We start from the raw sequence: 16,748 nt of genomic DNA, 5'->3' as shown, positions 1-16,748 counted from the left end.
CTAATAGTTACTTCTAGTTAAGATGTAGACTTTTGTCAAAAGAGAAAGAGAAACCCTTTCTTTTTCCAATTAAAGTGGTCCTTACTTTGGGGAGTAAAGTAAAACAAAAGGGGCAATGCTCCACTAGTGCACACTTTTTAAACATACACGTGTTCTCTCTCTCTCTCTCTCATACCTAAAGTTTAAAAGATACGATTTTATCCTTCCAATCTGAACATGGAAAAAGATATGATTCTATCCTTCCAATTTCAACATGGAATATTTGTTTGATTTCACCATTTTATTTATACCCTTTTCAAACGCTTGAGATAATATCTTCTTTCAACATTTGCAATTATTACCTTTCTACATGTTTCTAGTGGATCTTTGGGATATTTAGAGAATAATTCATTTTTTAAAAGGGAGGAATTGTCCTTAAAGGTAAAATTCATTTTGAGAAGCATTAACTACTAAAAGCTATACTGTATTACAGATATGTCATCGCTTGAATTTATTGATCTTATTCCACTTGTCCATTCTTTCAAGGCAAGTCCTATATTCTGCTCTCTCCATCTATGGCAAGACCATAACCAAGCTTTTGGACACCCACTGTTACACGTTTGTGCATCACACATAGACTTTACATACGTGTTTAAGGGCCACACCACACCTAAGTCTAACAAGTAAAACTGAGAAAAAGCAACAAGGCCACCCACACATGGACTATGCAAGGGCCCTACTTGTGCCAAAATCCAAGTGTTTCAGGTGAGAGCTATTTAGAGGAGAGAGAAAATGATTATTCCATAGACTCCCTACATTTCTAACATAGTTAAAAGTGATCAAATAAACCAACCACTCACTGTTAAGCTTCACTTATGTAAACTTGTGGAAGTCAAATTTAGAAATTAAATTGCCAGGAAAGAAGAGATTACACATAAGACAGACATGAGAGAGAGAGAGAGAGAGAGAGAGAGAGAGAGAGAGAGTGTGTGTGTGTGTGTGTGTGTGTGTGTGTGTTTTGAAAGATTACGAGAAACATTGCGAGTTCAAAATAAAAGGCAACTCCCAGTTACACCTTACAACCACCTCTAGGCAGAAGGCAGAAGGCAGAAGGCAGAAGCAGCCACCCAACAGGCCAAGTACAGAGTCACCAAGATACATCAGAAGACTGAGCACAGCTTCCATTATGATAAGCTGATAATTTTGAGACTTATTCAGATGATTCATAAATTAAAAAATATACTGCTTGTAATCAACAAGTTCATTTCATTTAGTTGATTCATTAACTCCCCCTTCTTGCATCTATCTGCCTGGAACAGTTCCCACTCGCACAACTACCTTCCCTTCGACCTTTCCTCTGCAATGACACTATGGATTTGATTATGAAGGGCTTCTTAGGCACAGGAATATACTTCACTACAAAAGCAAGGGGCCAGCTTAGAAATCCAATCACTATGCTTATGAGCCAGAACCGCCATTCCAAATGGACTGTTGAAGCAAAATTATTCAGAAACTCAACAATGATAACCTGCAGAATTAAGCTGCCACCAATGACACCCAGGAACAACCAGTTTCCAAGTAGCCCTCGAAATACATTTTGCTCCTCCAATTTCCTTGCATTGACCTCATTGAACAACTGACAGAAAACAAAAGTATTGAATATTATTGTCCGATTGATGCTATCTGCATCAGGACTATCCAAGTTCAGCAAATCTTTGCCTCTGAATTGTAGAACAAGAAGTACAGTAACTTGAAAGGCAGCCTGTGAAAATATGTTCCTCCACATCACATTAGAGATTATAGGTTCTTTGCGACCAACTGGTGGTCTGAGCAGGAGCTCATCTGTAGGCTTCTCCGTGGCTAGCGCCAGTGCTCCAAGTGTATCCATAATGAGATTCACCCAGAGAAGCTGGACTGCTGTCAAAGGCACAGAACCATACGATACTGCAGCAATAAAATTGACAGCAAGTGCTGCCACATTTACAGTCAACTGGAATTGAATAAACTTTTGTATGTTGAGGTATACCGACCGGCCCCATTTCACCACCCTTACCACTGATGCAAAGTTGTCATCCAGTATGATAATGTCAGAGTTCTCTTTTGCAACTTCTGTTCCCTGGATCCCCATTGCAAGTCCACTATCAGCTTCACGAAGGGCCGGTGCATCATTGGTCCCATCACCTGTTACAGCTACAACCTCACCTAGTTCTCTCAGAGTCTGCACCATCAGTAACTTATCAGTTGGTGAAGACCTGGCCATCACCTCTATTTTTGGCACTTCTCGCAACCTTTCTTCAGGAGTAAGATCCCGGAAGTTGACACCTTCAATAGCGTATCCTTCCTTAAGAATTCCACATTCTGTAGCTATTGCTTTGGCTGTCAGAATGTTGTCCCCTGTGATCATTCGCACCACTATTCCAGCAGCTTGGCACTGCCTCACACTTTCTGGCACTTCAGGTCGGCAAGGATCCTTGATTCCCACAACTGAAATAAGAGTAAGCAGTCCTTCTGGAATCTTCCAATCTTCCAGTGCTGCTCCAGTTGGGACTTCTGTCAGGCTAATTTCCTGGAAACCAAAGGCTATGCAGCGTAAACTTTCAGCAGCCATACTTTCGATAACCTGCATCACATTATCCCTTTCAATAGCACTCATGGGAACTGCCAGGCCTTCTTCAGACAGAAGCTTATCACACTCTTGCAAAACTATCTCTGCAGCCCCTTTCCAATGAACGTGCACTTTCCCACCCAAAACCTTGACAGCCACCCCAGCACGTTTCTTTATAGAGTTGAATGTCTCCACCTGCAGAATGGTAGACTGTGATTTCACTTCGTCATAGTTCATTCCAATTTTCAGGCCCCAGCACAACAGTGCCTTTTCAGTAGGAGAGCCTGTCACCTCCGGCTCACCATCTGAAGGAACAAAGACACTGCCATTGCTGTTTTGGGCAATGCCCTCGATGAGTATACCACATGCATCTTTATGGAGGTGCCGTGTAGTAGCCACCAGGTCCCTTAATTTACCTGCAATCCAAGCTTTCACTACAGACATCTGGTTCAAAGTGAGTGTGCCAGTTTTATCGCTGCATATAGTAGTGGCGCTGCCCATAGTCTCGCAAGCAGATAAGCATCTTACAAGGGCCTTATCTGCTATCATTTTCTTCATTGCATATGCCAGGCTCAGTGTGACAGCAAGTGGAAGACCCTCCGGCACAGCAACCACAATAATTGTGACAGCAATTACAAAAATGTCTACTACAGCGTTTCCTACAGCAGTTCCTGAAGTTTGTCCTCGCTTGAACTTACCAGAATTGCCAGAACCATTAGTGTGGCCACTAAAGTAGAAAATGATCAAAATCACCAAAAGTGAACCAGCCACTACGAGCCCTACCTTACCAATAAGGGTTGCAACACCATTCAGCCGCACTTGCAAAGGAGTTTCCTCACCTGTCTCTTCTCCAAGGGCTGCCATCAGTTGACCCCATTCAGTCATCATACCCACTCCAGTAACCAGCATCAGGCCGTGCCCATCACTCACTTTGGATCCCGAAAGCAGAAAGGGCTGTAAGTGATGCACATGAACTGGCTCACTCTCCCCTGTCATGCTGGACTCATCCAAAAATAGAGAGTGTCCTTCAACAAAAAGGCCATCAGCAGGTACTTGATCCCCAATGTTGAGGAGAACAATATCACCCACTACCACATCAAAGATAGACACTACTTTCGTTCTTCCGCCTCTGATAATTTGAACCTGAACATTCCTTTTTTCCTCACTTAAAGCCCTGAACTGGAGAGACTGCTTGTAGTCACTGATGGCTGTAACAAGAATAACAAGCAGAACAGCAACGGTAATGCTCACACCATCATACCAGCCTTCCCCCACACCATGGCTCTTGATACCTAGGCCTAAAGAAAGGGCTGCACACAAAATCAAAATGATCAAGGTCAGGTCCTTGAAGGCATCCACAAAAAAGGCAAAGAAGCCTTTCGGAGGATGCCTGGTATAAGAATTGGGCCCGAAAACTGTCTTTCGTGACTCCACTTCCTGAGGGTCATCCTTTATACCCTTACTGAGATTGGTTTGAAGCCTGTAGGCAATGCCTCCAACTCCACCCAACTCTGCGAGGTATTCAACTTGATGGTCTTGCACCAGACCAACCAGCTTTTCAGGTTCCACACTGAAACCACTCGGCCGCTTCTCATCCAAGGCTGCCCCTGCCTCTTGAAACCGTTTTGCAGCTAGAACAGCATTGATGTAGGTCCTGATCCGCTTCAGCCTTTCGTCCCGCTTAGCCTTGATATCTTCAGCAAGTTGCTCTTCATTATACTTCGCAGTGTACCGGAACCTCCTTGCAGCGTTTAGGGCCAAAGTAGCTGCCTTCCATTTCCGCAAGTGAACTGAACTACGGTGCTTTGGCGGGATATCAAAGACATCATCCTCAGCACTTTCATAGTCAGGCGCAACTGCACCCCTGGAGGAGCCCTCCCAGAAAGAGGACCGGGTGGACAGAGGCTCATTGCGCGCTGAGAGGAATTGATCACCTGAGAGGGAACGGTCCGATGGAAGCATATTAGGGTGACGGATCCGTGCCTTTCCTCAATCTGCACCACGAAATCCTTCTGTAAGGGAAGCGCATGCGCATGAGGATACCTGCAGGACGCTGTGAGGATCACAAAAGCATATGGGGGATCAGAGGAGTTCTGATGATGTTGATGCAGAAGACAATCCACGAGAGAAACTGGTTGGGGGAAAAAGACAAAACCGAAAGAATACCTCGAAAAGAAAAACGAAAAGAAAACAGACACAGTTAGGTTTTTCTTTAATATGCGAGAGGAGAATGAATACAAACTGGTAAGGAGAAGCTGTGGCAGCGAGGGAGCGATGGACTACTGTGTGTGTTAGGGTTTGCAGCTGCGAACGGGCACCAAGAGGAGAAAGGCTTCATGCCGTAGAGCTTAAAGGAGCGGCCAGCAGGAAGCTTCTGCGAAGCTAAATCCAGAGAGATGATGATGATGATGGCTATAGTTCGGCAAATCCAGAGAGAGTATGTGCGTGTGTGAACCACGTTCTCAAGCGGACCCCGGCCCGCAGGAACAGCACTCAAACATCTCCTCCACTAACTCTGACGGAGCCTACGGGACCGTGGACGCGTACTTCGCCGTACCTCGTTTATACCGCGCGCCTCAAAATACACGCATACACGAATTTATTAATTAATTAACCACTATAGTCTATAGCTCTTTCTTAAAGCTCCTTTTATCATTCGGACACGATAAAGCTATTAGCCATGTCCCATCCATGGCAAATGGGGAACTCGGGAGTATAAACATCCGTCTTCCAACCCCCGCCCCCACCCCCCCCCCCCCCCCCCCCAAGTGTTAGGGCTTTGTAGCCATATCATGGCATAATTTACTACCAAAAACACTTATATAGGGAGTAATAGTGACTTTAAGCCCTACTTGGTTTTCACTCTACATGTGATTCCATATACCCGGTGGTGAACCTTCTTAAGTGCAGCGTCACGAGGGTGTAGTCCTGGCATGTGTCTATGTTATATCGTTTCTTTGATTGAATAATATAAGAGTATACTTTGCTCTCACATATTATGTTACCTTTCTGTGCCATGTTGAGTGAGTGAACGAGTGCAGGTGCACCACACTTGGTATCAAAGCAACTCTCGCTCAAAGTGAAGGAGTGCTCACGGGAGCAGGAGAGGAAATCCAGTGTCCCAAAGAAATTATGCCAAAATGACCCACATCGTATCGCCCCATGTTTCGTCGACCCCGTCGCATTGACCCCGGGCATGGTGACCCCGATACCAACCAACATCTAAATACGTGACGAGGGTCGACACAACCCCACGACCACCATTTAAAGGCAAAATGCGGCTTCCCCGCGTTGACAACCCTGAAAGCCGAGGCGCGGCTTTCCACAACCACATGGAGGACGACAAAGAGAATGCACCCATCCCAACAATGGAAGAGACGAAGAAGAGCAAAGGGCAAGAATGGAGAGTAGCTCAAGAAGAGAAGATAGCCGAACTAGAGAGGTAGTTGGAGGGCATGTCAAGCCTATTGGACTCAATTTGGAGGAACGTGCAGATGAAAGAGGAAGAAGAGGAAAGGATAAGAAAACTAGAAGTGGAGTAGGATTACAAAGAGTGGGCGTTACAGCAAACAAGAAGAGGAGAGAAGACATAAACTACAAGAGGAGATGGATAGGTTAGGGAGAGAGGAGACTTCTAGGAGGGCGCAAGATACAAGAAAAGACAAGGAGAAGCAGAAAGTAAGAAGAATGACAAAAGACACAACCATAGAGAAGAGGAGGAGAGAGATAGTTCAAAAGACAACTACGACAAGTTTAAAATGCCCCAACCCAACAAATACAAAGGAGAGAGAGATGGGTTGGTTCTAAAGAAATGGATCGCCAAGATAAACAAATACTTAAAGTATGCTAGGATCACCAAAGATAGAAAGGGAGAAGTGGCATCAATCTACTTAGAGGAAAATGCTGCTAATTGGTACTTGATGGAACAGGAGCAAGGACACACCATCTTTTTATGGAAAGAACTCCAAGAGGAACTCAAAGACTATTTCATTTCAAAGATGGAGAAATTCAAAGTTAGAGATGAATGGAGAAACCTCAAACAAACACAAGGGAAGATGAAGGAGTATGTTAGCAAACATAGACAGCTCATGCTGCAGTTAGCCAACATGGACATTGACACTAAGCTACATGGATTCCTATTTGGCGTGCAAGAACGGGCCAGAAAAGATGTAGAGAGACATGAGCTAACTAGTTTAGCTGAGGCGATGAGGATGGTTGAAAGATTAATGGACCTAGAAGGGAGGAGGATAGCCCAAGGAAGTCAAATCAGATTCAACACCAACCTCAACAACAACTTCTAGACCCCGAGACTCAATAACCCTAAAGGCCCATCTCGGAGACGTGGAGTCAAACCTCAGGCATAACCCCAACTGCGTCACATTCCCCCTTAGTACCAAGAGGAGCAGTTGGCAGATGGGGGGGTAACCACTACAGAACAACTCCGAGTGCATCATATGGGCCCACATGATCAACTACATCATGGTGGAGACCCTAAGGTTCAACCACATGGATTAGATGTTTCCAGTGCGGAGACCCTACTATCAAAATAGATGCCCCATGGGTGACACAACCTCATTAAGTGGGTCTAAAGTGGTAGGCACTAGTGCATATGGAGGAGAGGAGCCACAATCCCCCACACATCCAACAAATCCCCAGTGGAAGTGATGAAAGCCTAGACCATCCAAAGATGGGGGACAATCAATGCTCGTCCCTAATACATGGTGGCCAGTGTAGCAACAGTCCACACTTATACATCAAGGGCAAAGTGAGTGAAGGGGATCAAGCTACCATGGTGGACAAAGGGGCCACCCACAACTTCATCACACCAGACTGTGTAGCCAAAACATGGGCTAAAATTGTCTAATGGCCAAAAGGATTAACAGTAACTTTTGCACAAGGAGAAGCCAAGGAGGTGAAATGTGTCTTTGTAGTGCAAGTAGAAGCAGGGAAGTGGAAAGCCAAACCAACTTCTTAGTCATTCCCATTGACGATTTTAAAGTCATAATAGGCCTCGAACTCTATGACAAGTATGTCATCGCAATGTTTGGGAAAGGAGTTAATGAGATGATGCTGGATATGCAAGGAGAAGGCATTAGAGTACCCTATGAAAGAATGTAGCTGCCACATAGAATATCAATCAAAGTGCAAATGAAGGAGAATAAGTCAGGAATCTCATGCCAAATGGCAAAACCAAGTACAAGCCAACCAGGAGTACCAACCCAAGCACCGCCTTGCCAAGTTAACCATATTAGGCCTCACACCATGACCTATAGTGTATGCCAAGCAAGTGGAGAAGTCAGTAAAGTAAGAGATATGGTGTATCTATGGATGATTTGACCCATTAAGCAGGAGGTTACCAAGAAGCCCAAACTCCAAGTTACTAATACAAAAGTGGCAAAAATACTTGAGGAGTTTAAGGATGTAATGATAGTAGAACTACCCAAGGCCCTACCACCAAAAGAGATGTGGATGACAAGATCAAGCTCATTCCAGGGTCTAACCATCCCACTGGCTAGAGCCCTTTATTGTATGAATCACATGGAACTCATGGAGTTGAAGAAGCAGTTACATGAGTTGGAAGACCAAGGTTTCATCCACCCTAGCAAATCCCCCTTCGGTGTCCCAGTGTTGTTTGTCAAGAAGAAGAATGGGGGACTCCTGCTATGTGTAGATTATAGGGCCCTTAATAAGATCACTATAAAGAACAAGTATACCATGCCCCTAGTTGAGGACCTCTTAGATAGGCTACATGGAGCCAAATACTTTAACCGTATACCTTAGGTCAAGCCGGGTGCATGGTGGCCTGCCTTGTCGCGGCCACCTGGCTTACGAGCCTAACAAGCCCAAACTAAAGGGCCACCATGTTGAGACACTCCTTTGAGAAACAAGTGAGGTGGAATGATGATGCAACTCCATCCGGTCACTTTTGTGGTGAGCGAGGAAGCAAGTGGTGTCATGTAGCTGAGGTCTCATGCCCTAATGCCAATCATGTAAGGGAACCCTCTTGCCACACGAAAGTGTCCAGTGAGCCATGAGGTTGCTCTTTCCTTCGAGCTTGGCCTCAACTCATGGAAACCACGAGGCGGGTTCAAAATACGACAGTGCCATGATGCACTTCTTCAAGAAATTGGGTAGCATGTGTGGTGACATGTATGATGCCCACACTTGCCCGATCACAAGGGAGTATATGGTGATGCATCTGGTACCCGTGTACAGTAGCTGCAGAGGAGTGTATTGTGAACATTATGCATATTTGACTCAGGAAATGGCAAAGTATTTGTAGGACTGCCAAGGGGAATTACATGAGACACTCCTTAGGGAGGCAAGGAATGAGCTTGAAGGATGACAGAGACTCCATCCAATCACTTTTGAGGCGAGCGAGGAAGCAGGTGGTGTCGTGTAGTCAAGGTCTCATGCCCTAATGCAAGTTGTGCAAGGGAACTCTCTTGCTGCGCAAAAGTGTCCAGTGAACCATGAACTCATGCCTTCCTTTGAACTTGGTCTCAACATGTGCTAAGCACGAGGTGGGTTCAAAATATGGCAATGCCATGATGTACCTCTTCAAGAATTGGGGTAGCGCATGTGGTGACATGTTTGATGCCCGATCCTGCCTTATCGTAAGGAGTATGCATTGATATGTGTCGTATCTGCATACGCTTGCCACAAGAGAAGTGGGTTGTGGACACTTGGGTGTATTTTACCCCAAAATTGGAAAATAAGCAGAGTTTTTTCTTTCTCCAAGGGAAACTTAGGCTAACTCCAAGTACCTCAGTAGGTCGAGTAGATTGTTGGGAACTTGAGGAAGTTGAAACCAGAGACTTGAGGTGGGTTGAGCACTTCAATGCCAAACACTTCGAAGACAGGTCTAAGTGACTTGGGATGCCCCTACAGGGGTATCTCGTCATCGAAGCCAAGGGTCCAAGAAGTGATGAGTTACGCTAGGTGAAGGAGTTGTGCAACCAACTTGGATGGCCCAAGAGTATGTAGGACCCTCACCCTCTCAATAATACCAAAAGAGAGGTGTACTATGCCAACAACTGGGAGCAATATAATGGATCCCAGGGTGTCAACTACCTCTTAGTAAGGTTAAAATTTGTGCAACTTGTCACAATACGAAAGGAGCGTAAACTATGAATTGAGGCCTCAAGTCCTAAGGGTTAGAAAACCCATGATGGGAGGAAAGGACCCGTAAAAATGTCCTAAGGCAAGACAATGAGGCACAACTGAGTGGAAAACCCCCACATTGGCACACCACAGAATTTCCGCCAAGTCTCCTTGGGGGAGAGTATGATACCTAGTAAGTGGAACACTGCTAGTATGTGGCATGTAGGATAAACAAGCTCAGTTGCCTTGAGTACAACGTCCCAACCCTGAAAAACAATGAGGCAAAAAGCGGGTGGTTGAAGCGTGAAACGCTCCCCTAGGTCTCTTCAAGATGGAAGGGGAGAGATGCAGTACAAAGTCATATGGTCTGCTCATGAGCTCAAGGGGGATGGCAACTCCAGGGACTATGGGAAACCAAGTTTGACCCCGAAAGAAAAGGGCGATGGCTAAGTCCCCAGAATTGCCTCTAGTGACAAACAGGTTGGATCTCCGGGAAACCAAGGCTAATCTTCAAGGAGTGGATTGATGCCTAGAGATCCCAGCGTGTGTCATAGCACTTGCCCTAGGCAACCAGATTGCGACAAGGGGTGATCCAAATTGCCTAATGCACAAGTCCATTTTGGGGGTGATTGAAGGTTCTTAAGTAAATGGACTCGAGCACACATGGTCCCGTGGAGCTATGAGGCACAAGTGAGGGTAAGAACTTGACCTCATCCCCTCCAAATGCTTCATAGGGATGCTGCTCGCTTGCTGCCTGGACCCGAACTTTACTTATGTGTCTGTACAGATTTGGGCACATGAGTGGGTGGGTGTTGGTTCTTCTAATGAGTTCAAGGTCCCTCACGTGGCTTTGCCGAAACCCAAGACGTAACGACCTGATCTGGGGTCGAGTCAAGGGCGGTAGACATTCAACGTGTTGGGGAACAGGAGGCCCCAGTTTCGACCGCGAGGGGGTGCTGGCCCCTAAGGGGTGACGATGCTCCGGGGTGGCGGACTGGACATCGCTTACTCACCAATCCCTAAACTAAAAAGAGAAAACCTGGAGCTGGGCGGGGCAAATGGCCTAGGGGTGGGGGTTGGCCTGACACAGCACGCCCTCCCCCCCCCCCCCCGAACAAGAAGTGTTCCTAATCCTTACGAGTTACTCGTGCCAACTGGGACTTTAAATTGGGGCAACAGAGAGGGTGGAAACCCTAATCCCCAGGCGTACCAGGATCGGAATGGAAATCCTGTGTATCCAACTAGCATCATCACCCTAGCGACCCCACGTGATGGAGGAGATGCGGTCCCAACTGGTTCCGTGTTTATACCATTACCAAACGAGACAAGTGAGACATGTGCATTAACCCACAATCAAGGGTACTATTGCAAGAGAAGAAGGAGAACAACAGCGTATGCCTAAGTTGTCGCACACAACAAAGCTCCCAACTGAATAGATGCAGTGGGGGTGAGAGGAGCAGGGATGGACCCTTTATTAGGACGATCGATAACACCTCAATCACAACTAGTGTCGGTAATGGCGACACAACTACCTTTGCCATGGTGGGACCCTCGACACCTCGTAGTGAGACCCACACTGTCCTCATGGGGAGGGACAGAGACATGGCCATAGCATTAAGGTCAGCAAGCTTGCATACGTACTTGAGAATTGTGATATGGGGGGCCAAAAGCCTCATAGAATAGTCTATGTGGGGCGCCTTGAGACTAATGCTCCGTTCAGATTTGTATTGGAAGGTTAAGAAGTGCGATCGAATTAGGTGCTTGCGAATCGATATGTGTGGTTTGACATCACAGTCGAGTCTCATGAAGCAGCCTTGAGCATTTTGACTCGTATGAAGGAGGAACATGTGTTTTGTCGGTGGCACGCCTGCCTGTCAGTACCTTTCAGAGAACACAAGATTTCACAGACCTATCTTTGCCAATCGCAATATCAACTCACTCCGTTCCAAGTAGGGTGAGGGTGGGAGACCTCCTGTTTGAAGCCATATCAATGAAGCGAGGCGTATGCCAAGGGTGGCCCGGATCCCCCAACCTCTTTCACATATTTATCAATGATATCATAAACAAGGGTGACAAATTGAGAGTCAGCATTCCCGGTCTTCGAGAGAAAATTCAGGGGTTACTTTTTGCAGATGATTTAATTCTTCTTGTAGAGTTCGTCGAGGAGCTGCATTAAACTGGTTGAGTGAGTGGGCAACCAAGTGGGGAATGAGCTTTGGCCTATCAAAATGTAACGCCATGGTTTTCTTTGGTAACTTGCAAGCTCTGAGGGATCGACCATCTACTTAGGGACCAAATGGATCGAAGTCTATGAGAGATACACTTATCTGGGCATTGTTTGATAGTGAATTCTCAATTGAAACAGTAATTCGAGAGAAGATTGAGAAGGGCCGTAAGACCCTCCATGCCTATCAAGCATTCCTCTCTTCCCCTTCGACCCCCATGTGGACTAGACTCAATGTCTTCAATGTGTGCGTGCTTCCGGTCCTTACGTACGGAGCCAAAATTATGGGAGGACATTGTCGGACACTTCTTCAGCCGTTGGAGATAATGGCAGTCATGGTGATGAAGTGGATCCTAGGTAAGGGAGCTAAGTCAACATCGGTCGGTGTAGCCACCCTACATAAGGAATTCAATAATCCCCCCCCCCTTCCAACATTTTGTGGCGGGCAACATGCACATGCTTTTGAAAAGTACCCGAGGGTCGGAACATGGATTCGAGAGCTTTTGAAACCTCCCTCACGTATTAAGAAAGTCCACAAGTGGACCTAGTTTTCCAGGACTGTGTGTTGGTTGGAAACGTATGTCCCTGAAGCACCTCTACTTGTTGTAAGATATCATGTCTGGAAGAAATAGGAATGACAACATGAGTGTGAGACTCTCCTCTTATAATGAGAATGAGTTCGAATGCTCAAGGAACTACCTCTTTCACACCAATCTATTGGAGAACGTCAAGGCTTCAGAGGAAAGGTTTTTGTGCTTAGCACGAGTCAGCGGTGTGAAGATGGCAAACAGTTATTATCACTATCGGTGACAAACCTATCCCCTGTGCAACTCTCATGAAGCAAGAACCTCTTATGCACACATCCTGCTTTCCTGTCCTGTGTTGATCGATGAATGCGACAAGCACATTTCGGGTAATATAAATGAAGCTCGTGACCTTTTGTCCTGAGGGTGTACCTTAGAGGATAAAGCTATGCTACTCCTTCGTGGGGAGGTTGGCGGGGTGTGTTTACCCAACTGGGTGAGCACTCATTCGCACTCGAGGAATGTAGTCCCGGGGCATCGCCTTGTGGCAGCATTCCTCGGTGAGGCGATGCCGAGGTACCTGTGAGCATTATATGCATGATCCCTACCCACTGCAGGTAGGGAGATGAGGTATCCTCCCTTTGCAATCTTGTGTGCAAGCTTGTACTCATACCAATGATGGCATCTCCTCGCTCAAGCAAGTGAATGCTGTCGGGAGGCAGCGTATACTTGAGTGCAATGGGACACCACCTTTGAGCCGATGCCCAGCCTTGGGATATGGCATCCCTTTGAGGGAACTCACCATGGTCAGCGGTTTTAGCTGGTGAGAGTCCAACACTACCCCTGAACCGGGGTGGTAGGTGCCTATCCATGCTCCTTTCCTTAGGAGGAGTCTTCCAAGGACATTAGTCTTGAAGGAAGTAGCAAAATCATAAGCTAGTAGCACGGGATTCCACCTTTGAGTCTGATTAGGCGCCTGGCTCAAAAAAAAAACCTTAGGTCAAGGTGGCATCAGATTCACATAGCAGAAGAAGATATCCCCAAAGCAGCTTTATGTACTCGATATGGCAGTTTCTAATGGCTAGTCAGGTTTTGAACTGACTAATGGGCCTAGCACCTTTTATGGCCTCATGGATGGAGTTTTTAGGTCCTTTAGGTCCGAAATAGATGTCTTCGTCATTATCTACATCGATGATCTCCTAGTATATAGCAAAACTCTAAAGGAACACAAAAGAACTTACGCCTAGTTTTTGAGAAGCTGAGACAACACAAACTATATGCCAGCCAGAAAAATGTGAGTTTGTAGTAAAGGAATTAGATTCATGTAGGAGAGGTTGGCATCAAAGTGGACCCCAAGAAAGTAGAAGTTGTTAAGAATTGGCCTATGTTGAAGACTGCGAGGGAAGTGTGAGTGTTCCTAGGCTTCATGGTCTTTTGTAGAAGATTCATCAAGGATTATAGCCTCATCACTACACCACTATCCCACCTCATCAAAGAAAACATGTTTGCATGGGGAAGTGAGCAACATGCTACTTTTGAGCTGATGAAGAAATGTATGAGTCAAACCCCTGTCCTTAAAGTGCCCAACTTCACCAAGACCTTCAAGATATCCACCACAGATGCACTAGATTATGGCATTGGGGGCGTGCTAATGCAAGAGGGCCACCCCATAGCTTATGAATCCAAGAAGTTTACAGATGCCAAAACCAGATGGAGCACACATGAGAAGGAGATGCTAGTAGTAATTTATTGTCTTAGAAAATGAAAGCATTATGTCTAAGATAAACACTGTGTAGTTTTCACAAACATCATCTCCCTCAAATACTTCCAATCACAATCAAAGCTATCTATCAAACAAGCTCGATGGCTCGACTTCTAGCAGAATTTGACTTGGAGATCAAACACAAGCCAAGATCCACCAACAAGATAGTTGATGCTCTAAGTTGCAAAGCTAATTTGAAAGTCGTCAGTGTGGTCAGAATAACTTCCTCGAGTTAGTGAAGGAGGCTTTGGAACATGACCAAGATATACACAAGATTATGAAAGAGGTGAAAGTTGACAAGACACCGCATGGCATGTATACCCTAGAGGAGGGAATTCTGTTTGTACAAAAGAGATTGTACATTCCCAACAGCATGGAACTAAAGAAAGTCATTTTACATGAAGTGTATGATGGAAAATTAAGTGGATATAAGGGACAAAGCAAAACACTTGAAGTACTCACAAAGCAGTTCTTTTGGCCCAACATGAAGGAAGAAGTCATAGACTACAATCAAGACATGTCCTACATGCCAACTTGTGAAGGCACCACACTCTAAGCCAGCAGACTTACTTTAACCAATGCTAGTACCTAGCTGACCATGGGATGTAATTAGCATGGATTTCATTGTGGAGCTCCCCAAATCCCATGGTTACACCATCATTTTTGTAGTGGTGGACTATTTCTCAAAGCAAGCTCACTTCATAGTTGCCAAGCCACCATTGAATGCCAATGAGGTAGACCGCCTCTTCTTTATGTATGTTTTCAAGCTACACGGTTTACCCTTATCACCACTAGAAAGAGTGGTAGCATCTCCTGCATCGTCTTTGTCTCTGTTGCTCTCTAATCCGTCTAAAGCATTTTCTTTTAACATGCCCAAGCTTTCCACAATAGAAGCATATAACATCTGTAACTGAAGAACCTGTAGAAGATGACAAGCAATCCAAGTCATCATGAATAGGGCTATCCATAGCATCCACGGAGCTCAACGAGTCGAGGGCTGTCCCAACAAAGGGAACCTACTCATAAAGACTATCATCTGCAAGTACATCAATGGTAGAAGCATGCTACAAAGGCTCATGAAACCTCATCGGACGGGAGGACATAAAGGCATCGACCAAGGATGCAAAAGCTCCCACATGAAGAAGAGTCGTAGCCAACTGCATGGCATAACCAACCACAGTACGGTAAAGCATAAGACATCTATCATAAGAGCATACGGTATTTAGCCATGAAATCAACCCATAACCATAATAGCAAACATGACTCTACAGTACATCAGACCACATAGTAGCATTCAAGTCAATGCAAGACCAATAAGTGGCATAAGATCCTACAATGGTCAGGCTCTAAGGAGAAGCCCAAATACCTATACAACATCATCCATACAAGGGGCTCTATAAGGTATACAATAGTAGACCATGTGCATAGATGGGTAAGCATACATAGCATTTGCTCTCTAACATGGACGAGCAACAGTAGCCCACCAACTAGAATAGAAGCTAGACAACAAAGGAGCAAGAAAGCCATAACTGTTTGCTAATCCCAAGCACTATAAAGTCCACTGATCAAGCAAATAACCCGCAATAAATCCAAGTATAAATGAGCAATCACTGCTCAATAACCAACTGCCAAGACAAGGAAGCAACATTACTCAATACATGTCTGCATAAACCAAACATCCAGGGATCCAATCCATCAGAGCATAAGGCCAAGTAGCATCCAAGGTCGTAACGGAAAAAGCCAAATCAATGTTCAATTGCTCCACAAAAGTCCTCAAATGCAAGTCTTATCAGGTCCAAACATCTGCCATACTACAATTGAACCCAAAAGCATCCACATTAGACCTAAACCCACATGGGTAGCCTAGGTATAAGCAGTCATAAATGGAATGCCAACTCCAAATAAAAAATGACAGTGAACCATAAAATTGAGCTCTACTTCTTGCTCACAAGCATTCCTGGAGCAAAAAGAACCATGTGGCGTCATCCAAATACATCAGTACATAACCCCAAATAGCCGGGAGCACCCCGTGATCAATAGGCATAACCCAACTGCAGCATAAATAGCTTCAGCCATGAAGTTTCCAGCAGTAAATAAATCTCCAAAACTGAGCAAATAGTGGCTCAAACCAAGCTCAAAACCATAGGCAAACCATAGGTATACTTTCCCATATGTATAACAGGCATAATCGGGCATCAAATGACCATGTAGCATAAGCATAAAATGTAATGACAAGGGGCTGCCCTGTTTTGGGCTGCCTGTGGTCTGTGTAAAATAGTCAACGACTGAGCAAATTCAGCCCCAAAAGCATCTCACATCATAGGCATACATTCCCATAGCATTCGGGACCAACCGTGCAACCAATGTCAATGCCAAAGTGGTCTAGACATAAAATGCTAATGTAGCACTATTGTGGGCTGCTTGTAAACTGTGTATAACAATCCCAAATCTAAAGTAAATCACATCAATGCTCAATGCAAAGTTTGAAGATCAAGGCCAAGGTTGAAATCAAGTGCTGGGGGCTCAAGAAGCCATGTCCAAGTGCCCTAT

General features: G+C 45.3%; 1 pseudogene across 3 annotated transcripts in view; it reads right to left on the bottom strand.

Moving 5' to 3' along the window:
* Nucleotides 1–1,201: 1,201 nt before the first annotated feature.
* LOC148010446 (calcium-transporting ATPase 8, plasma membrane-type pseudogene) overlaps nt 1,202–16,748 on the bottom strand; it is a 33,843-nt pseudogene continuing 18,296 nt past the window's right edge. For 2 of the 3 annotated variants that reach the window (XR_015689609.1, XR_015689610.1), the window contains one exon: nt 1,202–4,637. The product of XR_015689609.1 is annotated as a calcium-transporting ATPase 8, plasma membrane-type pseudogene, transcript variant X2 (transcript). Of the gene's footprint in view, nt 4,638–4,826; nt 5,094–16,748 lie in introns of those variants that run through there. The other variant, XR_015689608.1, reaches the window with a different exon arrangement.

Source organism: Lygodium microphyllum, chromosome 29 (assembly GCF_053477565.2).
Source record: "Lygodium microphyllum isolate KBCC chromosome 29, Lygodium_microphyllum_v1.1.10, whole genome shotgun sequence".
Classification (NCBI taxonomy): Eukaryota; Viridiplantae; Streptophyta; class Polypodiopsida; order Schizaeales; family Lygodiaceae; genus Lygodium; species Lygodium microphyllum.
This window is presented reverse-complemented; position numbering and strand designations above follow the sequence as displayed.